Source organism: Medicago sativa, chromosome 6 (genome assembly GCF_051527215.1).
Source record: "Medicago sativa cultivar Bolivia chromosome 6, Bolivia_mono, whole genome shotgun sequence".
NCBI classification, from domain to species: Eukaryota; Viridiplantae; Streptophyta; class Magnoliopsida; order Fabales; family Fabaceae; genus Medicago; species Medicago sativa.
In genome coordinates, this window is record NC_140754.1 from 31,533,595 (window position 1) to 31,558,759 (window position 25,165).

General features: G+C 34.4%; 1 long non-coding RNA gene across 1 annotated transcript; it reads right to left on the reverse strand.

Annotated features, from left to right (window-relative positions):
- Positions 1-17,461: 17,461 nt before the first annotated feature.
- LOC146914527 (uncharacterized) lies at positions 17,462-20,355 on the reverse strand. The gene is made up of 3 exons (XR_015014258.1): positions 19,996-20,355; positions 18,026-18,182; positions 17,462-17,903 (listed from the first exon to the last, which is right to left on the reverse strand). It is a non-coding gene; the product is annotated as an uncharacterized LOC146914527 (long non-coding RNA).
- Between the last annotated feature and the right edge of the window lie 4,810 nt (positions 20,356-25,165).

The window sequence follows — 25,165 nt, forward strand, 5'->3', positions numbered from 1 at the left end:
TTTGGTTTTCAAGATGACAACACTTTCCCTGGGAAGCCAGTGAGGGAAGCTCTTACCCCCCAAAGTAAATGATGTCTTCTTATGAGTTTTTAGGTTAACCAAATCTTCCTTGGGAAGCCAGTGAGGGCAGCTCCTACACCCCAAGTCAATGGTGTCCCCTATTTAGCTTCCGACCCTCTTAGTAATCAACCAGTTTTAGGCACTTGATCATTTGATTAATGTCTTGGTGGCCAACCAGTTTTGGGCACTTGGTCACCTTGATCTTTTTATTCCCCCACACTAACTTATACTACTTTTACTCTAAAAACTTTCAAGGGTCAATTTACCACTAAAGTTAGAACATGCTCCTTAAAATACCTACCTACACACTTACTCAAAGACTGCAACTTTGTGCTTTTCACAAAGAGAATTTTCACAATAAAACTGATGTGGGTATAACAAGAACACTCAAAACACAAGAAATCATTTTCATGTACATAATCATCCTTAAACAGCCATTTTGGAAGAAACCTTTTTTTTAATGTCACAATAAAAACAACAAAAACAAGCTGCTTACATGCCTTCCGCAACAAAACAAAACAAAAAATTAAAAGTCAAGGGAGTTCGAAACACTATAACACTTACTAGACTAGACACTTTATTGAATTCCCCCCATACATGGGCTAAACATTGTCCTCAATGATTTGAAAGATAAAAAAAACAAGGTATAGGAGGGAGAGAGCTCACAATTTAGTGTGGTAGGTGCTTTACCTACTTTCATGTGGCTTTTCTTCTATTATTCAGCAAAACATAAACAAAAGAAACGACATTAAACCGTGAGTTACCTCCCATGCAGCGCTCTTTTATCGTCACTAGCTTGACGAAAGGGGGGAACTTGTTCCTCAAGTGGGGTCGACAAGGGCCAAGGCGGCGCCCATCTCAATGTCTTCCCCTGCATTGTAAATCTTTAGCCTTTGGCGATTAACTTTGAATGGTCTGGTTTTTCCAGAAAAAATCTCAATTGTCACAAAAGGATAAACCTTGCGGACTTGAAACGGACAAAACCATCTTTGTTGGAACAAAATGTGTTTAACAATGAACCTTTGAGAGTTTTGATGATAACAAAGTATTAAAAATTGTCAATTGGATAAGCTAATATTTGTTCAAGTGTACAGGACCATAGACAAAATTTTACATCTTAAATAGGTTTTGGATGAACAAAAGAGAGCTAAAGTATCAACAAAAAGGAAGCTTAAAGCGTCTGAAGAGAAGTGCTCCTGAAGTAAAAAGTGCTCCTAAAGACAAAGTGCTCCTGAAGTGATGACGTCATCAGAAGCAAGTTCATCAGAAGCATCTCATCAGAAGCTGAAGATCACCAGAAGCTGAAGTTCTTCAGGAGATGCAAGACTTAAAGCTTCAAGGGCTGTTCAATGGATTTAAACTCGCCTAAGCATTGTAGAAGACTGGAAATGTAAAGCAACGGTCAATTAGAGAGGATTTGAAGGCATTGGATGCTTATCTTCAAAAAGCGTTGACAAAGTACAATTGTACGAAGTGTACAACCACTACCTCCACTACCTGATTTTGTCTCTGCTACAAGACAAGAAAAACAGCTCTGCCTGCAACGATGTTCCTTCACAATGGGAATGGATTTGAAATTGATCCTTCATAGGACAACTACCATATCAGGCAAAAGATCATTGGTGATTGATCAAAGCTTCAAACGACTCTTTTTGATGTGCTGGCAATTTCACAACGTCTCTTTCACACCTCTATATAAAGGAGTGAAGACTTAGAGATTGATATTAGACTCAACAACAATTTACAAGTGCCAAAACTATGCTGAAATTGTTCTGCAATTCAAAGTTCACTTAGAATTTCTGTTTCATAGTTCATATCTTAGAAATTCTATAGTCTTAAAAGTCTCTATCTGATTTGTATTGTGAACACCACTGAATGTATATCAAGTGTTCAACCTCAAACATTTTTCTTTGTAATTTTGTTTGATTAGAAGCCTCTTGCAGTTGTGCTTGAGCATTAGAAGTCTCTTGATTGTGTTCAGGAGCATAGGAATTCTCTTGCAGTTGTGCTTGAGCAATTTGAAGTCTCTTGCTAGTTGTAGCAGTGAGCAGTTGTAATCAGATATTACATTATAGTGAACTCTCCTTGGAAGTGCAACGGGGACAGGACTACTTCCGGTTTGTGGAAGGAACATGTATAATTGCTTTGTGTCTTTCTTCTCTCTCTCTCTCTCTCTCTCTCTCTCTCTCTCTCTCTGTTTTTATCCGCTGCAAGTTTGTCCTGAACATCACTTCAGAAGTAGTACTCTATCTGCTTCTGACCAAGTGTTTTCAGGCTAGGAGAATTAGAAGAAAAAGCTAACACAATTCAACCCCCACTTCTTGTGTTTTTCTCACCTTCAATTGGTATCTAGAGCATTGGTCTGTTGTCTTAACACTTAACAGTGTAACAGAAAAAGATCTGAGAAAGACATGTCTGGTGAATCCTCCAATGTTGGACTTGCGCACAACAATGCTGTTCCATTTGACTATGGTGACAACAAGAAGTCTAACTTTGGAAAGATTCCTAAGTTCAATGGAGATCCTGATGAATTTTCTTGGTGGAAAACCAACTTCTACAACTATATCATGGGTTTAGATGAAGAACTATGGGACATATTTGAAGATGGTGTTGGTGACTTGGTTCTTGTAGAAGAAGGAGCTGCTGTTGATAGAAAGAAACACACTCCTGCTCTGACGAAACTTTACAAGAAGCATCATATTATCAGAGGAGCACTTGTCACTGCTATACCTAAAGCAGAGTATATGAAGATGAGTGACAAATTCACTGCTAAAGCAATGTTTGCTTCTCTTTGTTCTAACTATGAAGGCAGCAAGATGGTCAAAGAAGCAAAAGCTTTTATGCTTGTTCATCAGTATGAGTTGTTCAAGATGAAGGATGATGAAACTATTGAGGAGATGTACTCAAGGTTTCAAACCTTAGTCTCTGGACTACAAATACTGAAGAAGGGTTATGTTGCTTCTGATCATGTTAGCAAGATACTAAGAAGCTTGCCTGCTTGATGGAGAACTAAGGTTACTGCTATTGAGGAAGCTAAGGATTTAAACACTTTAAGTGTTGAAGATCTTGTCAGCTCTCTCCTGAAAAAAGTTTCAACCTGGAGTTGAATAGAAGCACAAGATCACTGCTTTTGAAATCCCTTTGGATGATTTACTTGTCGTGCCATTTTTTAGTTCTTTATTTGTAAATGTGTGCATTCGCATAAGCATCCATCCTAAGTTCTTCCAACTCACTTAATTGAATTTTTCTCTTCTCACCTGCCAATTTTGGATCCAAGTTGAGATTTTTAATTGCCCAATAAGCTTTGTGTTCTAGCTCAACTTGAAGGTGACAAGACTTCCCATAGGTTAGTTTAAATGGAGTCATTCCAATGGGAGTCTTATATGCCATCCGATAATCCCAATGAGCATCATCAAGCTTAATTGACCAATCTTTTCTAGAAATTGAAACAGTTTTTTCAAGTTTTGCTTTAATTTCTCTGTTTGAAACCTCAACTTGGCCACTTGTTTGAGGGTGATAGGGTGTTGCAACTTTGTGTCTCACTCCAAACTTTTGTAGAAGTTTTTGAAAATGTTTAGAGATGAAGTGAGATCCTCTATCGCTTATCACAACCCTTAGCACCCCAAACCTTGGAAAAATTATTTTCTTAAACAGTTTTATCACCACTTGTGCATCATTGGTAGGAGAGGCAATGGCCTGAATCCATTTGGACACGTAGTCAACTGCCACCAATATTTATTTGTTTCCAAAAGAAGAAGGAAATGGCCCCATGAAATCAACACCCCATACATCAAAAATTTCTACCTCAAGGATGTTGTTCAAGGGCATCTCATTTCTTTTGGTAATGTTACCGGTGCGTTGACATTGGTGACATTTTGAAATAAAGAGATGCACATCTTTAAAAAGTCATGGCCACCAGAAACCAGATTGAAGAATTTTAAAAGAAGTCTTTTGAGTACTAGCGTGACCACCATAAGAAGAAGAGTGACAATGGTTTAGAATGTCACTAACCTCATTTTCAGGAATGCACCTTCTGAAAACTCCATCCGAGCCTCTTTTGAAGAGGTAGGGCTCATCCCAATAGTAGTGCTTGAGGTCATGAAGGAACTTCTTCTTTTGCAGGTAGTTCAAATCCGGGGGTAGCACCCCTGCTGAAAGAAAATTAACAAAATATGCATACCAAGGTACGTTAGTTTGTGCCAATGAGAAGAGTTGATCATCCGGGAAGGAATCATCTAAAGACAACTCGTCCCCATTGGGCTCCCTAAGACGGGACAAGTGATCAGCCACAACATTTTCAGTACCATTTTTATCTTTTATTTCAAGGTCAAATTCTTGGAGGAGCAAAATCCATCGGATCAACCTCGGCTTGGCATCCTTTTTGTTTAACAAATATTTTTTTGCCGAGTGATCTGTGTAGAAAATGATTTTTGATCCTACCAAGTATTACCTAAATTTGTCAATGGCATAAACTACTGCTAACAACTCTTTTTCTGTTGTGGCATAGTTCACTTGTGCCCCATCTAGGGTCTTACTTGCATAGTAAATCGCATGCATCTTCCTTTCCTTTCTATGACCTAGCACCGCCCCAACCGCATAGTCACTTGCATCACACATTATTGCAAAAGGCAAGTTCCAATCTGGTGGTTGTATGATTGGGGCAGTGGTCAAAGCTTCTTTCAACTTGCAAAATGCCTTAAGACACAAATCATCAAAAATAAAATATGCATCCTTAAGGAGCAAGCTTGTTAGTGGCTTTGTAATCAATGAAAAATCTTTTATGAAACGGCGGTAGAAACCTGCATGGCCTAAGAAACTTCTTACTTCTTTGACCGAGGTAAAAGGTAGCACTTTTTCAATAATTTCAATGTTTACTTTATCTACCTCTATACCCCGTTCAGAGACCAAGTGTCCTAGGACAATTCCTTCTCTTACCATAAAGTGACATTTTCCCCAATTCAAGACTAAGTTCACTTTCTCACATCTCTCTAAAACTTTCTCTAGGTTAGACAAACAGTTATCAAAACTGGATCCATGCACAGAAAAGTCATCCATAAAAACTTCCATTATATTTTCAACAAAATCAGAAAAAATAGACATCATGCATCTTTTAAAGGTAGCTGCAGCATTGCAAAGACCAAAAGGCATCCTCTTATAGGCAAAAGTGCCAAAACAACATTTAAAAGTTGTTTTCTCTTGGTCATTAGGATGGATGGGTATTTGGAAAAATCCATAATAACCATCCATGTAGCAAAAATGTGAATGCTTAGCTAACCTTTCTACCATTTGATCAATAAAAGGGAGTGGGAAGTGATCCTTACAGGTTGCTTTGTTAAGCTTCCTGTAATCGATGCACATTCTCCAACCCGTGATAGTTCTAGTGGCAATGGATTCATTTTTATCATTTTTAATAACTGTGAGACCACCCTTTTTAGGTACTACTTGAACCGGACTAACCCATTTAGAATCAGAAATTGGATAAATAACACCTGCATCTAGGAGTTTTAAAACTTCTTTTTTCACAACTTCTTTCATGTTAGGATTTAACCTTCTTTGATGTTCAATGGAGGGTTTATAGTCCTCTTCAAGTAGTATCCTATGCATGCACATTGAGGGGTTTATTCCCTTAATATCCTCAATAGTATACCCTATAGCTTTAGGATATTTCTTGAGGATTTTAAGAAATTTTTCAGTTTCACCCTCATCTAGGCTTGCATTTACAATGACAGGGTAGGTAGAGTTAGGGCCCAAGAATTCATACCTCAAATTTGGTGAGAGTAGTTTAAGCTCCACTTTTGGTGCTTCTTTTGGAAGAGGGACAACTTTCTCCTCAATCAATTCTTCTATACACAAGCCCTTCATGGGAGGATTTTCATCGAATAATTTTTCATAGGCTTGGGCATCTCCATTCAGCTTTGTACTTGCATTGTTTGCGACACACATTTCCAAACCATCTTGTGTAGGTGATGCTAATAAGTACTCTTTCACACAACGGTTAATTACATCTATCATGCAACAGGAGTCCTTAATGGAAGAACCCTTCATTAGATTAGCAAATTCAAATTCAACTTTCTCTTTACCAACATTAAATGCCAACTTACCATGCTTAACATCAATTATGGACCCTGCGGTAGCAAGGAAAGGTCTTCCCAAAAGAATTGGTAGTTGGATATCTTCCTCCATTTCCATCACAACAAAATCATCCGGGATGTAAATCCCTCCTACTTTGACCGGGATATCCTCTATAATTCCAGTTGGGTACTTAACAGAACGGTCTACTAATTGTAGGTTTAAGTTCCCCTATACCCATCCTCTCACAAAAGGACAATGACATCAAACTGACACTTGCTCCTAGATCAAACATAGCTTTCTCAATGCTCTCGGATCCTATGACAAACTTCTATATATACATGAATAGAAATAACTAAAACTAATGGTTAAAAACCAAAAGCTTTCGACATATCATACGTGCTTCTACATGTCTTTGACTCTTGACTTTGTCTTTTCATCAAAGATTTGAATTCTATCTTGTCAAAGCTGAACACTAAAAAATGTCAAGATTCACCACAAACTGTCGAATATAATTTTCCTCCAGCTTAACACTATAAATAAACTTAATTTCGACTAGAATAATTCCCTGTCGAGAACAACTTTTAAAAACACAGGCTAACAATCCAGTGATGTTGGGGTTCATTCTCCAAGTGATGGATGCAAAAGGATAGTGATATCATCGTTGGTTCATGATATGTGGGTCTAGTTCTACTCATAGAAAATATAATATAATAATGGTTTTTCTATATCAATTATGAAAGGATAGATAAGGAATAAAAAAATAATGAAAGGTTGTTAAACAAGAATGATCTCTAATTATAAGTAATATTTTTATGTGAGATCTATTCTATGAAGTAAAGGGACAAACATGATACATTGTACCACTTTAGATAAGTTTAATAAATAATCTATGAAGAATTTCTTGCAATAACAATATTATTATAAAAATATTTTATTGAATTAAGCATCACATGATCTTTTTTTACTATATAAAGTGATCAACCAATTTTATAATTGTTACACGCTAAGGTTAAAAAAATGGCTGCAATTTTCAAGTTTGTTTATGTTGTGATATTTTTTGTTTCCCTTTTTCTTGTCGTAGTCGACGCTGGAGGCCATAGTAAACTCATTCTCATATTTTCGCTTGTTTATCTTATACATAATCTTTCTACCATTTTTAATTATTTGTATTTACTTTATTTTACACTACAGGTCCATGTGCTGATGACGCCGAGTGTTATAAAATATTTTCATGTCCTCATGACCTAGTATTTAGGTGCATTAATGGTTATTGTAAATGCTTGCTCTAGTTAAGGTAAAAAGTATTTCTCTATTATGTCCAAGTTTTTCAGTTTCTGTTGTTTTTGGATTTCCAAACTGTTAAATTTGGATTTCCAAATTCTGTTATCTACCGAAGTTGTTACTAGGTTGAGTCACGACCAGGTCGCTCTCTTTAAGACGTTTCGTGGCACTACCCAAAGTTGTGCAAGGTAGACTATCAACCACGCCGCCTCCAGGATAAAACAAGCCCAGCTACAACTGTGCGGTTAACTACTGCACCGTAGAAAACCGTTCGAGAATTACACCCTCAAATATGGTACTAAGACCACTCTTTAATACTGAAACCACTTTAATATGGTATTATTACCATTCTATTATGGTGCTAAGACCACTCAAATATGGTGTTACCACCATTCTAACTTTAACTTCTTCAAAACATCAATATGGCACTACGACCACTCAAATATGGTGATACTACCATTTCTCATTAAATAGAAAATTATTGAAATAATTTATATACTGTTAAGATCATTCTTAATTCCGACGGGACATTAGTATTACGAAAAGGGACTATGATCTTAATAGTACTCTATATTCCGAAGGGACTATGAACTTAAGACCACTCTTAATTCCGAAGGGACATTAAACCGAAGAAGGGACTATGGTCTTAAGAACACTCTTAAAATATGGCTCAATCGATTGATCGAAGCCACTCGATACGGTACGTAACCGCTCTATTTGAAATCGAAAGGGACAGAAAGGAGTAGAAGCAGAAGAAACTTGTTAACACAAGTCGGAGGGAGAAGAGAAGAAAAGAATTCCCGACAACTCAATGAAATTCTTTTCGGTGTGTAGAATGCACTGTGTGAGCTCTCTATTTATAGAGAAAATTCACAACTAATAAGTGAGAAACTTTGGGAACAAGTAATATGAGAAACTTTGGGAACAAGTAACATATTACTTTGCGATTAAGTAATTCACATATTAGATCTAGTACAAAAATATCTTAATTGAGTACTAAAATATATTAAATTTAGTACAAAAATATATTATATTATGTACCAAAATATTTTAGCAAAACTTGGGGACTAAGAAAGCACTTTCTAATAATGATTAAATTAATTATTTAATTTATCATTTCATTTCCAAATAATAAAATATATATCAATATATATTTTTTCTCTAGTGCTTATGTACCCCCATTAATTAGAGGTACACCCCCACTATATAAACACTACTAATGTGTGTGTTCCATCCGATGTGGGACTTCCACTTTTTTTCAATTCACACAACACTAGTTCTACCCAACATGGGAATTTGTGTTTATAGTCTTTTTACTCAATTTCCACACATGTTCCAACAATCCCCCACTTGAATTTAAAAAATGGTTTCATAAATAACGTCAAAAACGTCTCCATAAGATTTGCTAGTAAACAAAGGTGTCGCCTACAACTTGAACCTTTGCATAGCGAGTAAAATTCTGATTAACAAGAGTTGCTTACAGCATTGAACTCTATCTCAGACATAGAACCCACACACAAACCTTTTCTTAAGGTGTATTCTAAAAGCCCGTGCGTTTATGGCCTTGCACGTGTATCCCGGTTTTAACGAACGCTCTAGGTATTCTGCCCTGAATCCCATAGGAACCGGCCCTTAGTTCCACATTCATATAGGTGAGTCTATCAAGAGTACTCCTGTAGCTATGTACTCCACTCCAAATAGAGTATAGATCTCATTAAGAGTTTCTATTATCTCATCCTTCTATCACTGCAGGAATCATGCTTTCTTACTTTTATCATAGCATGTTCTATCACTTGTGACTTGTTATTACCCATTGAACCTATTTCTTGGGATCTCCAGTCATGTAGGTCGGGTTACCATCACTTGTGACCTTTGGGCATAAGTCCCATCCTATTGGATGTGTTTAGGACTTTCTTTTTAGTAATTCCTTTCGTCAAAGGATTAACTAATTCTTTATCAGTACGTACATGATCTACTTTAACCGTTCCTTTTGAGAGTAGCTAGCTCTCTATTTCTCTATGTGTTCGTGCCTTAATAATCGCCTCTTACCATTGTGGTAACGATTCTCAACTTTGTAATAGCTGCAGACTATCACAATAAATTAACACTTCTGGAAACGGTTTTATCCACTAAGGGATTTCAACTAGCAAGTATCTTATCAACTTGCTTCTTCACTAGTTTTCTCTAGTGTTCTCATCTCAGATTCATTCCATAGTGGACTGAGTCAATATCATTTGTTTCAACAAATAACTCCTCTAGTGATGCTCAATATGCAAACACTAGTCGCTAAATATTCATCTGAAAGATGTTCTATTTTATATCTTGTACCATTTAAGTACAATAGGTTACTCCTCATGAAGTAATTCTAGAGTCATAGTCTTCTTAAGGCACCTCATGACTCTTTCTATAGCATGGCAATGCTTCTCATCCGTCTACTAGTAAACTTGCACAAGAGGTTTACGACATCGGCAATGTCGGGTCTAATACATTCAGTGACATACCTAAGTATTGCCAATGATGCTCGCATCAGTTTTTCTAACTCCATCTCAAGTGTTCTTACACTTGATCAAAATATATGATTGCAAGTTTACGGTGAAATAATAATATTTCCTTAAGAACTTCTCAACTTTGTGAGATTTATCAAAAAAGTTATCTTTTCTGATCTAGTAATCTTGAAACCAAGAATTACTTCAATTTTGTCTAGGTCTTTCTTATCAATGTTATTGATAAACAATGATTTCACATAATTCATAACATGAATCTTTAAACCAAATATGAGCAAGTTGTCTTCATAGAGACATATGATCGTGCAAATATTATTTGTCACTTACATTCACTTTATACTCATTTGATAACATTAGAATGTCAAATTTTTCATGTCATTCCTTAAGAATTTATTTTAGACCATACAAAGAATTATCTAACTTACAGACTTTGTTTTCTTGTCCATGAATCGCAAAACTTTCAGGTTGTTTCATATAGATTTCTTCTTCTAGATCACCATAAAAAGAGGCAACTTTCACATCCATTTGGAGTACTATCGAGTTATGAACGGCGGCTAAAGGGACTAGTACTCTTATGGATATGATTTTCGTGACTGGTGAATGAATGTCGAAGAAGTCTATATTTCTCTTTGTCTAAAACCTTTGACTACAAGGAGAGCCTTGTATTCATCAACCGTCCCGTGAGGTTTTAGTTTCCTTTTCCAAATCCAAATACAACCGATTGGTTTTGCAACTATGAGACAAGTCAACCAAGTGTCACGTTTTGTTAGACTCTAGAAAATTCATTTCATCGTTTATTGCTTTTTGCCATAATTCAGCATCCAATGAGGATATAACTTCTTTAAGGCTTAATGAATCTTCTTCCAATGTATAAACCAAGTTCATACTCTTTAGCAATTTTAGCTTTCTTACCTCCTTGAGGTTCTATAACATCTCATATGATGTTTTCATAACTATTTCTAATTACATGAATGTGATTAGATATAGTGCCCCCACTAGTTCTTAATTTTTAGAAGGGAATTTAGTTAACCCCCACTAGTGCCCCCACTATACTTTAATTTACAGGGGTACTTACTTCATAGAAATCAACATCTTTTAATTCTATGATCACTTTAACATTTAGGTCATAAACCTATATGTTTCGATATTTATCGCATACCCGATGAATACACATTCATAGGCTCTACTAGTGAGTTCAACTCTCGGGGTCCAGAATCCAAATATAGTTCAGACAATCCCAAGTTCAAAAATAGGACAAGTTCAGACAATCCCAAGTTCAAAAATAAGACAAGTTGGATTGTCTTTTCTTCAAAAAAAATTCTTAATTAGAATTTTTGTTCTTAGACTTGAGTACTCTATAAATTTCAATTTTCGTTATAAAAATTGAACATTCAAGCATATCAATTTTATTTTCCAAAATTCACAGTCATTAATAAATATGATAAAAATATCATTTTATCATTTCTAATTTATGTGTCATCAAATTCACACATATCATAATTTATTATGTTTAGAGATTCATATTCTCTAAATTCTGATTTATATGAACTTTTGGTTCATATATCTTGACTGCAATAAATAAAATTGTTCAATCATATAACTTTAGAATTAATTCCAAGTTACTCAAGTTTAAAATTAAACACTTGTTCGTGATCAATTTTGATATGTCAAATATTAAAATCACACAACTAACAAAATAGAAGGAGAATTTAATTTTTAACATACCATCAAAGGCGCAATTTTTTCTCACAAAAATGCATGGTACACAAGTCTCTCTTAAGTCTGAGTCAACTCAGTCTTATTCAATAGAAATCTGAAATTCAGATTCTTTCTTATTTATACGAAACATTTGGAACAAATTTCTCGTATAATTTCCAGTTCATCGAAAAAACCTCTTTGAATAAGTTCATTCTTTGATTTTTCAATGTTCACATTTCACATATAAATAGTAATGATTGGTAAAATTGTCCTCCACATGCTTGGTACATTCAAGCTATATAAAAATAGCTTTGATTAGAGCAGGATCGGTTAAAAATAATTCTAATAGGCGACGGAAAGCAAAGCACTTCATATTACTTAAGCACCATAAACATGCGGTTAGCAATTTCATGGTGTAGATTGCATGCATAATTAATCCTTCTATCAAATAAATAGGATTTAACTAGCATTCTGTTATGCAATATACGTCGAACTATATGGATATCCGGAGGGACACAATTAACTCCATGCTTTACCATTAAAAGCTATATGTGAATTTATTAGTGTTGTTGTTATAACAACAGAAACTTCATTGTTTCTGTCGAAAGATGTATTTCTATAGCTTGATTTATCCTTAATGTATTTAGGGACAACTTAACCTTAATAAGTAACTTCTTCGGTAGACATAGCAGATCGAAACGTCTTAAAATTGTTGTTTTTGGATTTCCAAACTGTTAAATTTGGATTTCCAAATTCTGTTATCTACCGAAGTTGTTACTAGGTTGAGTCACGACCAGGTCGCTCTCTTTAAGACGTTTCGTGGCACTACCCAAAGTTGTGCAAGGTAGACTATCAACCACGCCGCCTCCAGGATAAAACAAGCCCAGCTACAACTGTGCGGTTAACTACTGCACCGTAGAAAACCGTTCGAGAATTACACCCTCAAATATGGTACTAAGACCACTCTTTAATACTGAAACCACTTTAATATGGTATTATTACCATTCTATTATGGTGCTAAGACCACTCAAATATGGTGTTACCACCATTCTAACTTTAACTTCTTCAAAACATCAATATGGCACTACGACCACTCAAATATGGTGATACTACCATTTCTCATTAAATAGAAAATTATTGAAATAATTTATATACTGTTAAGATCATTCTTAATTCCGACGGGACATTAGTATTACGAAAAGGGACTATGATCTTAATAGTACTCTATATTCCGAAGGGACTATGAACTTAAGACCACTCTTAATTCCGAAGGGACATTAAACCGAAGAAGGGACTATGGTCTTAAGAACACTCTTAAAATATGGCTCAATCGATTGATCGAAGCCACTCGATACGGTACGTAACCGCTCTATTTGAAACCGAAAGGGACAGAAAGGAGTAGAAGCAGAAGAAACTTGTTAACACAAGTCGGAGGGAGAAGAGAAGAAAAGAATTCCCGACAACTCAATGAAATTCTTTTCGGTGTGTAGAATGCACTGTGTGAGCTCTCTATTTATAGAGAAAATTCACAACTAATAAGTGAGAAACTTTGGGAACAAGTAATATGAGAAACTTTGGGAACAAGTAACATATTACTTTGCGATTAAGTAATTCACATATTAGATCTAGTACAAAAATATCTTAATTGAGTACTAAAATATATTAAATTTAGTACAAAAATATATTATATTATGTACCAAAATATTTTAGCAAAACTTGGGGACTAAGAAAGCACTTTCTAATAATGATTAAATTAATTATTTAATTTATCATTTCATTTCCAAATAATAAAATATATATCAATATATATTTTTTCTCTAGTGCTTATGTACCCCCATTAATTAGAGGTACACCCCCACTATATAAACACTACTAATGTGTGTGTTCCATCCGATGTGGGACTTCCACTTTTTTTCAATTCACACAACACTAGTTCTACCCAACATGGGAATTTGTGTTTATAGTCTTTTTACTCAATTTCCACACATGTTCCAACAGTTTCTTTGGTGGTCATAATGTTATGGAAAAAGATTGGTGAACACCCTTTTGGTGATACACCATTCTACCACTCCTGACATGGCAAGTAAAATGATTAAAAATTGATTCATGTTGACATGGTAAAGAGGAATTAAAAAAAGAAAAGTAAAAGAAATAGCCAATAAAAAAAACATTTAATAACTATTCACTCTCTCTCTCAACAAAACACAAAGCCTCTGCTTCTCTCTCAAAACGTTATCTCTCTCCATCTTCCCCCACCAACCCAAACCCCGGTCTCCAACCACCACCGATCTCCACCAATTAACCGTCGAATCAAAACCACCACGCAGAGTCACCGTCGATTTTGTGCATGTTGCTGTCAGATCAAAACCCACCATCGATTTCCTCCGGCTCACAGTCTCATTTCGTCGACGGTCTCTGTATCTCGCAGTTTGAAACTTACTCTCTCCGTGGAAGGTCACCAATTTGTTCTTCCATTAGTAAAATAAGGTTTGGTATTTAGAATTTGTGTGTTGTGAAACTGAATGTAGATTCTACTAAGGAATAAGAAAGTTTGGTAGATTACAATAGCTTATGCAAACACTTAACTTATTTTTCAATTTTTCTTTTAATATTTGTGGTGAGTGTTTACTAGAATATATTGGATAGTAATATTTGCAGTCTTTGAACGTTACTAAAACTAAGAACACATAATATTTTAGATTTTCTGAATAACATTATTTTCACTATGATTTCAAAGCTACATAAACGAATTTCCATTTCAAAGCTATAAAAAAGGTTCTGACTCATTGAATAGCCACCAATTGGTAATGAAAAGAATTATGGTTATATCTATTTTATAAACCAGTTAAGTGCAGCTCATTTGTGGTTAGTTCGTCTGAAACCTGTCAAACATAGAATAACATTGACTTGACTTGTCATTGCACTATTGTTAGTCAAAAATCACAAGTGTTCTCTCAATTATTTAGTTTCACTTTAGTTGTTCCCCTCACTGATATCACGTCGTGACTTGGCAATAATTTTGTAATAAAAAGAATTGTGGTTACACTTTAGTTAAAAACTGGTTACATTAACTTGTCATCGTATTCTTGTCAATCAATAGTTGTTTAGTTGTAGATGTTAGTGCTTTGATGATGTAATGTGTGTATTTTAATAATTGTTGGTGGAAAAAAAAGAGCTACACTATAAATTTCAGAATATGGAAGAAAATCAAGAGAGTACAAGTGTGTTGTTAGCTAATGTTATGACATTGAAGACTATGAAGCATCAAACCCTCAAAAGAATTTGGTACGTGGGGGGTATGCATAGTCGGTACGTTATTTCGGTTCGCGGTACGTTCTAATATGAAAATTCATACTCTTATGTTCACATCAAAATGCATGATAGGATGATTAGTCCACTGAAGTTTTACTTAAAGAATGGATTGTAAGTGAAGTGAGATTTGTTACCCTTAATTCACTAATGGATGAAGTGAGATTTCTTATCAGGACATGCGCATCTTTTTAGTACTTATGCAATAATGGCCCATACACTCTTGTATATTTTTTGCAGCATGTGCCAACATATTCAATTGCAGAAGAGATGACAGGATTTGGAGCATCAATATTAGAGGGTATTCTAACATTTGTGTTAGTGTACACAATTTATGATGTAAGGGACACTAGGCATGGTCAAGTTAGTTCAACAGGAACACTTGTAATTGGTTTAATAGCAGGAGCAGGTGTGTTAGCAACAGGTCCATTCTCTGGTGGGTCAATCAACCCTGCATGCGCTTTTGGATCTGCTTCCATTGCTAGAACATGCAGGAATCAAGCTGTCTATTGGGTTGGTCCTTTGGTTGGTGCAACTGTTGCTAGTCTTCTTTATGACAATGTGTTGTTCCCTTCTCAGAATTCAGATTCTATTAGAGGGGTTTCAGATGGAACAGTTGGGATGTAATCTTATTATTTGCTTAAATTGTGTTGTATTGTTTTACTTTTTATATTTTGTGGGTAAATATTTAGTTCTTTAGAGCTTTATTGTAGCAGTAGTATTAATGACTGAACACTAATTGTAAGTTACTTGTAATCTTTAACATGCCTTACCATTATTTTTCTCTGCATTCGTAATTGTTCGTCTTTATGAAGATTTAATGGGTAATCTTAGTAGTGCAGCGTCAAGTCATAAATAACTTCTGTTACAATCTGTGATTTTATCACGCTTAAAGATGGACAAGTCATAATTTATGAAAAAATAATGGTCACGTACCTGTAAAAATATGGTCACACAAACCATATATTTGACTAGTTTATCTTTTCCAGGTATAAATAATCCCGTTATAGGCGACTCACACACATAATCTAATTTGATCACTGCACTAAGTCTTTCCAACCATAAATAACTTCTTTTACAATCTGCGAGTTTATCACGCCTAAAGACGGACAAGTTCTAATTTCTGAAAAAATAGTGGTCACGCACCTTAAAACATGTGGTCACACAGACCATATATTTGGCTAGTTTATCTTTCCCAGGTATAAATAATCTTGTTTTAGGTGAATCTAACACATAATCTAATTTGATCACTGCACTAAAAGTCTTTCCAACCATAAATAACTTCTTTTACAATCTGCGAGTTTATCACGCCTAAAGACGGACAAGTTCTAATTTCTGAAAAAATAGTGGTCACGCACCTTAAAACATGTGGTCACGCAGACCATATATTTGGCTAGTTTATCTTTCCCAGGTATAAATAATCTTGTTTTAGGTGAATCTAACACATAATCTAATTTGATCACTGCACTAAAAGTCTTTCCAACCATAAATAACTTCTTTTGTGAGGTTAGTAAAATTATAGACGAGTAATTTTGAACACGGGAAAAAAAGATTGTTACACCTTTGTAAAATTGTGGTTATATATTTTAAATATTTGGTTATCTCAAATTATCCTCTGAAAACTATATCATTTTAAGCCAACCTATCATGTAAATATTAGTAGTGAGTAGTGACCACTTTTGTGATTCTCTCTTTGTATGACACAAAATTAAGTTTTTCCATCCTAAAATTTTAGATAACCAAAACAATGAACAATGTGACCACAATTATTAAGAGGCGTCACCATTATTTTATGTAGGTTTTCTAAGTGTTCATCTTTACGCGCAAACTTCATATGAGATCAAAGACGTATTTTAGACTCCAAGAAACATGGAGGGCCCATAAATTTTACGATTCCCTATTTGTCTGACACAAAATTAAGTTTTTCTTGAAAACTAATAGTAGTTACGCATTTGATAAATATTTGTTAAATGTTTCCTCGATTTGGTTAGTATTTGTAAAGTCTGTCAAACTTACAAGATATTGCATCTCTCACTTTATTAACATCACTTTACTCACAAGTGTGTCCAAATATATTCTCTTCCCTCATATCATGTGGAGGAATAATGGGAACGACAAGTTGGTGAGGGAAAGAAATTGTGGTTACGCCTTTGATATTTAGTGGTTAACTGCATCAGAAATGTGGTTAGTTTTCCTAAAGACTGTCATAGATATAAAATAATTCACCTAAGTCATGGTTAGCAGTCGTTAATAACTTATGTTAACGGTCCAACATACCGTAACTTCCGTGATAAAACGTGATTCATCGCTCGATTGGCCTAAAATGTCACTATTTTTACGGGAAAATGATAGTTAACCAAATATTTTGGTCTGTGCGACCATAATTTTTCAGGTGCGTGACCATTATTTTCCAGAATTTATAAGTTGTCCGTCCATATGCGTGCAATACTCGCAGCTTATAAAAGGTGTCAAATGAGATCAAAGACACAATTTAGATTCCAGGAAACATGGAGGGCCATAAGTTTTCCGATTCCCTGTTTGTGTGGCACAAAATTAAGTTTTTCTTGAAAACTAATAGTAATTACATCAATTAAAAGGATATCACATTAAAGGCATTACATTGGCTAAAAACATATTATGTTTCACCAATACTATCACCATGACAGGGTCCTAGGAAATTCAAAACATTTAAAAATAATTTACTTAACCATTTCATCATGGCACTTCACTATCTTTATTCCTCGTCTTCATATCACCCTTCACCCATGGTGTCCGCATAAGCCCACTCTCCACACGGTTGCTTGGCTTATCTTTATTTCGAGTGATCAAGGTTGATGCTTGCAGATGTTCATTACAAGAAAAATCTTCCGCTGCCATGGTGTTAACTTGCATCCAATTGACACCTTATATACAACAAAATCATCCGCTTCTTTGGTGGAATATTGACCTTCTTACTTTTTTTATTTTAAGAGGCATGATCTATACAAAAATCAAAAGAGAATTTAGTTGATACCAACCTAATGCATTAAAATCTAATATAAGACACTGCAACAATTATTTGAATATCTTGATAAGCTACTACTACAATTTAAAATACTAACCGACTGTTAGCCTCACGCAACTTCCGATTGTTAGCAACTAACTGACCGTGAGAAGAATTTGCTTCCATTTAATATATCCACTTGGCGACCGGTCTAACGCCTCCCTAACAACTTCATCTGCAGCCTCTTCTTAAGTTGCACTCAACTCTTCACTAACCTGTGGAGGTTAATATGATATAAGAATTACTAAACTATCAACATGGTTGCATTTATCATGTTTCTCTTTACGAGATAAATTTACTTCTCACGCAACAACAAGCCATGGGAGTTTAGTTCACAAGTTTGATAAAAGTGCTTTTGGTTACCACTAAACTAGTTCTAAAACAAATCAATAGTGTTCACGTGTCTGCTAAAAATCTATAGCCAAACAATTGTTTTGTTATTCGGAAACATGGAAATTTTATTAATACAAAACCAGACCCAACATCATAGTGAGAAAATTAAGGGCTCGTATCTATGTCTAATTGGTAACATTACTTTAAACTTAGCATAGCAACAACTTTACCAAAGCAAGGACTCATATTTATGTCTAGGCACACTATAATAAATTAGCAAATTCTATCACCCATAACATTCTGCCTAGAATTAAGAGATAAAGAAACATAGAAGGTGGTCACTTTTGATATTTATTGGAAAAATGATATTGTTTTCACAAGAAAAATACATATAACCAAAAAATTGAAGCATATAACCACAAATTTTCAAAGGCGTAACCAAATTGTTGTTATGCATTCAAAGATGGTCACCTATAAGTTTATCAACCTCACAACATAAATTTTTATTGAATCATTTTATTGAATCATCTTATTGTGAAATCTAATATGCATTACGCCTCCATCATTAACTAAGAAACTAACTCAATCTCCATAAAAACGTTATTAAGAGACTAATCCAGTCTCTAAAGATTTTATCGATCAAACTCAAACACTGATAACATCAAATTCCACCCACCATTAACTACACATCTTCAATATCTTAGCTAAATTGCATATATGGTCCTAAAACCATGCCACACAAATTATAAAGATTATGTGTTTACCGACATCTCTCAAAGGTCCAATGACACACGAATTAAACTGAATCAAATTATAATAGCTTTAATATATAATTACATACAATGGACATATGACCAGTGGCACACAGGGCAAGCAGAAGCTGAACAGAATGAAACGCACGTTTGTGACAAAACATACGGATGTCGCAGGAATGTAAAAAAAAAAACTACTTGCAAAATCTTGTCCTACTAAAACATTGGTATAACCAGCTCCATATATCAAAAGGAACAAGCATAAGCACAATTATTACACCAAGCCAAAACCATAAGCAGAATACAAAGAAACCAAAAACTGCTATCAAATAAGCTTAAACTAGAAGCATACATCAAAGTGACTCTTAATATATATGAGAAACTTGACCAAAATGATCTATTTAACAAAAGGTTATAAAATTTCAAATATCATTTAACATAAACACAAATTGTTTGTTGAGATCAGGAGAAAGGGCACAAAAATAACAAAATACAAAATCATTTAAATCTATCAAGCATATGTCACTGATTTGAAAATAATCCAATCCTACGAGAAGAAAACCAAATTAGAGTTTAGACAAACAATGAATTTGAAGATGACACAAAGCCAAGAAAGTATAGATGAGGCAACGGCAAGTTATCACGACCGTAGTTTTGATATCAACAACGAGGAATGAAATTTATGTGTTCCCCAATTTTGGATTTAGGATTTCAAAACTAATTTTTAATTTTGGATAACTAATTTTAAAATTAGTGTTTAGGGTTCTTCAATTTTTATGTGCACATATCAGAATTGATTTATAAAACTAAACTTGTATTCTAATTTCTAAGCTTCACTCAAGTGTTTACCAATTTCTGAAAACAAACTTCAAACCACAAAAAAACCTAAATGTAAGCCATCAACACCCATGAATTGAAGAATCAACAATAAGATAGAGCTCACCTTCCACATAATCAATATCAGAGACAGTCTGTCGACAAAGGTAGTGAAGTCACCGGTAATTGGGGGAGACGAAGAGATTGAGTTTCCGACGACGACAGTAAGAGAACGTGACGGCACTGCCAGGCGTGTGGGAGGAGACGAAGCATGGGGTTTTCGCAATCGGAGGGGTAGGAGACGAAGAGAGAACATACATGATGAGATGAGAGAGAGAGAGAGAGAGAGAGAGAGAGCAAACAAAATAATTCATTTTTTTTTTCAATTTTTTTTGTTGACAAGGCATAGACTTATTATTTTATAATTAATTGTGACAAGTGGAAGGGTGTAGGAAGTGGTATGCCACATATGGTGGTTCACGTATCATTGCTCGTATGTTATTACACGTATAATTTCTCTCTAACTATATTACACATATGTTCAGTATCATGTTCTCTCTAATTTCCCTATATTACACATAATTTCACTATATTACACATAATGTTTTTCAGATTCAAATGTTTGGTCATAAGACAAGAAAGCTCATCCTTTCCTTAAGTATCTTCTATTCAGCAATGTAAAAGAACCTCTTTTCCAATCTTGCACAATTTTTTTTAGCTTCGGAGTACAAAAACATTCAACAATGTAAAAGTACCTCTTAAATTATGGATAACTCTTAACATAAAAAAGATCAACACAAATAGGTTTGGTAGAAATTTTTTAGAGACTTCATACAATTCCAAATTATTAAATACATAAACTTACTATATGATTAAATGAATTCAAAATCAACAAATTGAGATATTATGGTTAAGGTAACGTACATTTTCAGTAGAAAAAGAGCACTACCAAGCTCCTGGGTTCAGAATCCTTACTTGTAACAAGATGTCGGCAAGAAAGAAAAGAAAATATATGGACAAAATCTGGAGAGAGAAATATTGAAATGCATTCTGCATATCCCTTGTTCATTCATGTGGTGTCTGCTTTGACGAAATACAAGATTTAGCAACAAAAAGACTCAAAACACCTATGAAACTGCATGATTATGGATGAAAGTGAATTACAACGACTCGAATGAAAACAACAACAAATGTTACTCAAACCATTGACAACTCCTCTTAATGACCTCTTATTTGTCTTCAAATGATAGGAAAAAAAACTTAAAAACATAACCTAAAACATAATATGATGCTCCATCATCTTAACCATAAATTTCAACTGTTGCTTGTCCTCAACCAAAAAAATAGCAAGAACTTAGAATTTACATGAATTTCAGAAGTTAAACATACTTTTTCGGAAATTGTACTCAAATTGTTGCTCTTCCCATTTCTAAACTTGACTAATTTACCACTTCCATACAAGTAGGATAAGCTTAGAGAAGATACTCATACTTTCAACCACATTCAATTCTAAGTCACACTTATGTATCTCATAAAGCAAGTTAGACCGGTCAAGCAATTTGCCGCACTCCAGTCCTCGTGTGATTTTACCTAGCTATGAATTTGAAATAATTCTAAATGGTCATTCAAAGTCAATAAGGTTATATTGTGGCTTGGCTCAAAGTGAGATATATTTAGTAAAGTAGGCTAGCAAACAGTTTGCAATTTGTTACTAAGGATTCCCTAATTGAAATACTTCCTTCAAGCTTAAGATATTGCTAATTAAAGGATGATATTTGTTTTTATTTTATGTTTTGAAACATGCATCACATGTAGGTTATTAGACATGCAAGTCAATGTCTTAAATTCATTGAATGGTTTAGGTCCCATGGGGTTTGTTGAGCGTACCATGGGGTGATTATGATTCAGTGTTAAATCAAAATGACTCTTGTTATTACCCTATTAATGGGGCTTACTTATGAAGCTAGACATCCCTAACGAGTCACATACCAATATTGCACAAAAGATTGTGTTGTAATGAAATCCAACTAGAGACGTGTTCTTCTTATTTGACTTATCATTTCTACTGAGTTTACTTTATTAAGTATAAGTTATTGGTACAACATGCATAAGGAGTATAAGAGTAAGAACACTGCATTTGTTATATTTCTCTTATATTGTTATATCCAAACCTTAGATGGTTTGGTGTTATTAATGTATCATTGTGCATATATTTTGTTGTTTTTGGATTTCCAAACTGTTGTATTTGGATCTCCAAATTCTATTATCTACCGAAGTTGTTACTTGGTTGAGTCACGACCAGGTCGCTCTCTTTAAGACGTTTCGTGGCACTACCCAAAATTGTGCAAGGTAGACTATCAACCACGCCGCCTCCAGGATAAAACAAGCCCAGCTACAACTGTTCGACTAACTACTGCACTGTAGAAAAATCGTTCGAGAATTACACCCTCAAAATATGGCTCAATTGTTTGATCGAAGCCACTCGATACGGTACGTAACCGCTCTATTCGAAACCGTTCAAATTAATATGGTATTATTACCATTCTATTATGGTGCTGAGACCACTCAAATATGGTGTTACCACCATTCTAACTTCTCCAAAACATGAATATGGCACTACGACCACTCAAATATGGTGATACCACCATTTCTCTGGAAAATAATATATATATATATATACTGTTAAGATCATTCTTTAATATGATCTTAATAGTACTCTATATTCCGAAGAATCATATATTATCGAAGGGACTATGAACTTAAGACCAAGGGACTATGGTCTTAAGAACACTCTTAATACCGAAGGGACAGAAAGGAGTAGAAGCAGAAGAAACTTGTTAAAAACAAGTCGGAGGGAGAAGAGAGGAAAAAACACAGGAAGCATCGACTGTGAATTTTCGGTGTGTAGAATCAAATGGGGCGAGCTCGCCTTTTATAGGGAGAGTTTGTAACAAAAAACGAGTGACTTGGGGATTAAGTCTGCTTAATCCTTAAGCAAACGCGTTTTGTTTCTTAATTGGATATATCCGGAAGTTTCTGGATATGCTTCTAGATCGGGTCGGATCGTAACAAATTTATTTGTTACGCGTAGCGCTTACGGATAATGATTAAATTAATTAATTAATTAATTTAACATTTTCAAGTGTCAAAAAAATATAAATATCAATTTTTTTTAAGTGTTCACCCGTTCACAAAATTGGGTACCCCAAGGGCACACCCTTGGAGATCACTTTGCCCATATATAAACACTTACTAGTTGGGGTGACCCTCCAATGTGGGACATTTTTAAGTCACACCCACACACTAGTTCTTTCATAGTGTTTTTCTTTCCAACTTTCTTCACTAGAATGACTAGTGTTCTAACATATTTCCATCAATTTATATAGATATACTACTTTAAATCACATGCACCATATCTCACCCCTTCATACCTATATGTTTCTCTTGTATGAATTATATGATGGCTATTCCAAGGAGGACATTGTGGAGTAATATCAAGGTGTTTGTTCACAAGAATAAAGTTGAGTATTATTCTCACACGAGTGTTATGATGTTCTTGAATGTGTTTTCGATTATAGTTTAAGTTTAAATTTGATTGTTAGGATTTTATATCCCTGCATCATAGTCATATTTAATAATTCGGTCTCAGCTTATATTCTTTGATCTTGATAAACAATTACCTATGTATTTTACTGTGAGTATAATTATAATCATCTAAGAAGCTAAAAAAATTATTTTACATTTAGAACTTGAAGTTTTAAAGTTGCTAAATTAATTTTGGGTATTAATAAGTAGTAAATTGATGATCAAAATAGTTTTGTTTTAGTATTTGAGAAGACAAGATGGTAGTTTAGAGACAAATTTATTGTCAAGAAAAATCTCATAGTTCAATTTCAATTTTTTTTATGTAATGGAGCAAAATAAAAAGTTGTGGAAATTGAATCCTATTCGTGTTTGTAGTAATCTTGATTTGTTATGGCTAATTTGGGGAAAAAGAGTAAGGCATATTCTTTTTCGGAAAATCTTTTAAACACAGGAAATTATGGAAATTTTTGAGTTAAATATTTTGAAAAATAAATCGTTACATTTCAAGTAAATTTCAAGTTAATCTAAAATGTTATATTCCATTTGCATCTTAATACACACACCTTTAACACGTCAAGATGCATTTAAACACCTAAAAACCCTATTAGCATCAATGGGCCGCTACCAATCATTCAATGTGACACCAACTATTTGGGGTTGGTGTCTGAACAAACATAAATATCGAATTCGCTAATCCCAAACAACATTACATCCCTATACAAACCTATTAAATATTATTTTACTAATGAATAATATTTGTAGATGTCATACTCTTCATGTTTCTGATTTAACTTCAATCGTTAAGGTCATCCAGATATCATGGCATCTCTTTCATACTGACAAAATCCATGTATTATTCACCATTTCTCGACACCATTCCAAAATACACCTTTTCAATCAATTTCGAAAGTAAGATGAGTATGAAAACTCATCTTACTCTTGCGAATTTTGTGCAATTGAAAATCACTAAACATTGCCAAAAGTACTTGTTGAATAACCATCAATGTCGTTCCACTTCACCGCTTCATCTACTTAACGGATTAGTAGCAACAATAGATTTTTCCAAATGATACCAAAGTGTGAAACCAAAATCCTTCATAGTTCCCATTCATTTCTAGAGTACCAACTTAAATGTCTCCGATAATAAAAAGATCAAAATAACTACTTCTAAGACTCCCTAGAAACATACCCTTCACCTACATCTAACTACCAACACTAGCTTCACAAACTCACACCAAATATAAATGCCTAACACCACATACTTTACTTATCTCATGTTTTATAAAATCAATTCTCCTAAATTTCAACACCTAGTCTCTTTAAGAACTTAATATTTTTATCATACAACTATTTGATGAGGGAAATACCTTACTCACACTCAAACATTGAATAAATTCAAACTCAGATCCTTGAAACATTTAGTTACTTTGTACACGGACCAAAATCAATCATTACATTCGATGTTCAACGAAGGTCTTAACCATCATTAAATCTAGTCATCTTAATAATATTCACTAATGCAACCTTGTTTATTAGTGCTTAACTGATGGGGTCCAGCCATAGTAAGGCACTATGAGAGATGTTGAAATTTCTTCTCCTACATCCCTATAGAAAGTAGCTTGCGGTGCTTAACTTCAATCTGTGTCGGAAGCAATTTGAAAGCATGGCAAATGGTAGTACAAAAGTCAAGGACGCTGGAGTATAGTGTTTGA